We start from the raw sequence: 4,403 nt of genomic DNA, 5'->3' as shown, positions 1-4,403 counted from the left end.
TACACGAAGTGCATCTAGTTTTTGCCGTAACCCTCTCAACTTTTATGCACATGCTATGTGAGTGAAATGATGATACCATGCCAACTTTTAACATTTTCAGAGTTCATTTGAAATGCTTTTGAATTTCAGGGTCTTATAGCTCAAAAAATCAGTAAATGCATGAAAAATAACAAATGAAGTCAGAAAGGGTTGAAAATTGATGACGTGGCTTTGAATGGTGCATTTTGAACACACAAAAAGTCTGGAGTTGAAATAAGTTCAAAAACTGAAATCCCTTTGTAACAGATGAGTTTTCGTCCGAACCCCTGATACTTCGAAAGAGATTGTCCATTTTGTACACGAAGTGCATCCAGTTTTCACTACAAGAAATACGGCCAATTATGACTCCCCATTTTGGTCGTTAATTTGTCATTGATTTCGTTTATTGACCTTTTTTGACCAAATTTGGAAGCTCAACAGTTGATCGTCAAGAACGAACAAACGTGACCTTCTCTGGAATTTTGGTCATGGCCGCCCTTGACCAAAATTTTGGTCATTAAATCTTTGACGAAAATTATGGTCACTACTAATGAGCCTAGACCACGTAGGATCTGATGTGGCCGAGCCAACATGGCACATGCGATGACATGGATACCATGTAGGATCGGTCCAAATCAGTTGTTTTAATGGGCTAAGCCCAATAATTCAGCCCACTTTTAAATTTACTTTTGGCCACAAGCATGGGTCGAGCCCAATAGATCAGTTCTTGGGCTGTGGTGTGCAACAAATTTATTTAATCCATCATTAACTGGGCCAGCCCTTTTATCTACCCAACAAAAACATTTTGATTTTTTTCCATAAAAAATATATTTGGCCTTGAAACGGTCCAACCCACTCACACAATTTATTTTTTCAATCCAGCCCTTATTGAAATGCGACCAACAACAACCAACAGAATCTCAAAAACAAAAATACATTGGCAATTTGGCAGTCAGCCAACACATGAGAATATAATGATGATAATAATAATATAATTCTCCAGGATTTCAATAAGTTAGGCCCAACAGTATCATTACACCATAGGTTCATAAGATGCACCAACCAATATAACACAACCAGTAGCTTAGTATTATTACCCCATGTTCATAAGATGGCACATGTCCATATTGTGCACTAGTAACCAGTAACATAAGATGGCACCAACCAAAACAACACATCCAGTGAGGGAATCTGCTGGAGGGCCATTCTTTAGTGAGAAAAGGTCAGCAACAACATCACTCTTTGGTTCTTCACCTTCTGGTACCTCTTGTTCCATAGCACTTTCCATGTTAGCCTGACATTTAAAGAAAGATCTACACATGAGCAGAGTACTATGTCCATCAATATATTGCAGTTGGTTATGAATGACTAGGAAACTTTATAAGCAAACTATTCAAGAATAGATGTCCTAGTAGCAGAATTTAAGAAGCTAACATCATGATACTAATACAACACCTGACATTTTGAAAGAAAGACTGGAAAATCTAAACTGCGCACGACGCACACCCGCGTCCCGGGAGGCAACTGCTGCACGAGATTAGCTACAGTGCGGTGCACTGTTTGCTCAATACAGACTAGCAGTGATTGCTACATGGGATGGCCAACACATGATTTTGTATATATCTCTGGAATAGAATGTTGACAAAATAATAATCCAATCTACATGCTACTAATTAAGTAGTAGTTATTCGAAAAGTTTGTAGCAGGAAAGCAGAACAAATCAATCTTGGCAATTACAATTTTTTGTAGGTTACTATTAGCTACATGAAATAAGCATGGCACCAAGTTTACCAAAAAGGTAAGCATGCAAAACAAACCATTGTTGAAATTTAAATCAGGCACGTAGCTTAAATGGGAACATGTAGCAGACAAGAACATAGTACTTTTCAGGAGCACATATGTTGTTTCTTTAGTACAATATACAATGTCAAATAAATCCACTGCAACAAGTCCTAATCATTTCATTCAGATCATATATGAAATGACACGAGTTTCTCCATTCTAAAAGCTAGTAAGATAGATGCTTCAAGCAATCAATAGACAAATAATCAGAGAGTACACAATGCTCTCTCTTAATTACCAGTGTCCAACGACAAAGGAATGCCTGTTGGACTGCGACAGGGACTGAAATTGACTGAATAATGTCACATTTTGAGTACCAAAAATATGTGCAATGCGATTAGGAAAGGAAACATAGCAGCCATGAAACAGAGGATTGGGACAAGCAAACAAACTATAACAAAACATGAATCATATACTCTACTATTTTGAATGAACCATCTCTATCAGATCCTCGAGCAGAGATCATATAATGCGATCAAGTGTAGCAAGGACGAGGTAAACAAGCCACATCAACACGGTAGAGAATACTAGAAACTGACTATCGCTTGAGCTGACCCCTCCGCTTTGAGAGGACGACGATCTGTTTATTGAGCGTCTTTCTGGTTGTGTCCTTAAGGAGAGGGCAGTGGTAGGAGCGGCCACAAACATGGAAATTAGTTGGACCCACGACCCGTGTACGCTCTCACCACCAGAGAGGAGGTGCATTGCATACAAGCTCCTTTGGGTCTACGAGAGCTAGAGCGAGGTGGGGTCAGTAAAAATCAAGGATGCTGTTGTTCTGGGTCAAGCTAAGTAAAAAAATCAAGGGCATATCAAGGGCATAACAGATTCAAGTCAACAAAAATTAATATGTGCACGTGATAGGAAAGATCACAGGAAATAAACTACCCTGATCAAGTATACTATAACATCGAAAAAGTCAAACAAGCTCATTGTGCATTTTTATTTTTCGGTGTGAGACACAATAAGCATAAGTAGCCACTAGCAAAATAACGTGCTATCTACATGCCCTATTATCTGCAACAATGACACTAGGCGATGAAGAACAATATATTTCCAATGCAATATGTTAGCCAAACACAACCTGCCACGCCAATCATCTCATGATCCAATAAAATGTCTAGAAAAATCTATTGAATGGCATCAGTCTAGATTTATATCTGGTGTGCTAGTAAATCTGGACGATCGATGAACATCAAACATATCAAGAAAAATAGTACATCAAGGAATCGACCTAATTTCAGTAAGCAAATCAACTCAATTTAAAGAGCTAGATGGCAGCTAAAAACTAACTCCAAATCTATCTATATTCTTATATATTGTACGAATAAGCTAACAACTAACTCCAAGTATATCAATACTCTTATATAACTCTGAATCTGGATGACAGCAAATTAACACAATTGAAAGAGCTAGTTGACAGACCATTGTGGGAGTTGACTATAAGCCACGCTCTTCCACTCGCATCAGATGTAGCCTAGCTCACACTACTCTATGCAGTCATCGACGCCAACTATGCATTCACAGCCGCTCTCACTCGCTGCTTTTGCTGGTCTCCTGTTGCATATGGGGCTGCCATAAAGTGCTAAACATTCATCAGTCTCCAATAGAGAGTAGAATAGGAACACAGTTGGTGCTACTATCGTTGTTGTTGGTTGGTTGCTCAAATAACTTGGTTTATGTTACTGCTCGAGCAGGTTGGTAGGCAAGCCATGGAAGCATATGAGATGACAGAATACTCAGGGTCAATTATGCAACAGTAGTAGCAACCGAAATCTAGAACTAAACTAACATAATTAATCACAACAAGATGGCATGCTTAGAAATCTACAACTAAGCTAATAAGAACTTTAAATTAAAAGAGGAAAAGAAAAGGTTCAGGAATCAGATGTTCCACTGCCGACGCTTTGGCTGTCGAGGTCAAGGAGGTCGTTTCCATGGCCACGCCATCGACCCGAGCTCCAACCCAGCATCCACCGCAGACCCGTCTTGGTGCTCGAAGGAGACGAACGCTTCAGATCCCTCTTGGCTACCATATGACTGCGGTCTACTCCTCCCTCACCCGCCTTGCTATGGCTTTGGGGTGGTAGGCCAGGCCGTCTCACTGGGCGTCGTCGTACACGCCCAGATCTAGCCGCTCCATGGCATCTGGGCAGGGGAGGAAGCAGCCATCCCGTACATGGCATCCGGTGCTCGAGCGACGACGGATCTGAGAGTTAGAGGGTACGTGGTGAGGAGGAGAATGAAGGAGGGGTGTGACGAGGGAAGAGAGTGGATCTGAATCACCGGAGCAACGCCGGAGCCACACTTGCGACGCGGTGGCCCAAACCCTAGTGGATGGAGAGTTTTGCGCATGGTCGCAGGAGGACGCGCCCGTCGAATCTGGCCAGAGGAGATGGAGGAGCGGGCCGAGGGGATCACGTGGGTGTGCTGGGCGCTGCCGGCGGCCGCCGGATTCGGCCAGGATCGACCGCCGTAGGTGGCGGCGGTGAGGAGAGTCTCGTGGGAGAGGGACAGAGGAGGTGACGAGGGGCTTGGGTGCG

General features: G+C 42.3%; 1 long non-coding RNA gene across 1 annotated transcript; it reads right to left on the bottom strand.

Annotated features, from left to right (window-relative positions):
* Positions 1-990: 990 nt before the first annotated feature.
* On the bottom strand, positions 991-4,403 carry LOC123148980 (uncharacterized). Its single transcript, XR_006474299.1, has 2 exons — positions 3,286-4,403; positions 991-1,331 (listed from the first exon to the last, which is right to left on the bottom strand). It is a non-coding gene; the product is annotated as an uncharacterized lncRNA (long non-coding RNA).

This window comes from Triticum aestivum, chromosome 7A (genome assembly GCF_018294505.1).
Source record: "Triticum aestivum cultivar Chinese Spring chromosome 7A, IWGSC CS RefSeq v2.1, whole genome shotgun sequence".
In the NCBI taxonomy this organism is placed as follows: Eukaryota; Viridiplantae; Streptophyta; class Magnoliopsida; order Poales; family Poaceae; genus Triticum; species Triticum aestivum.
This window is presented reverse-complemented; position numbering and strand designations above follow the sequence as displayed.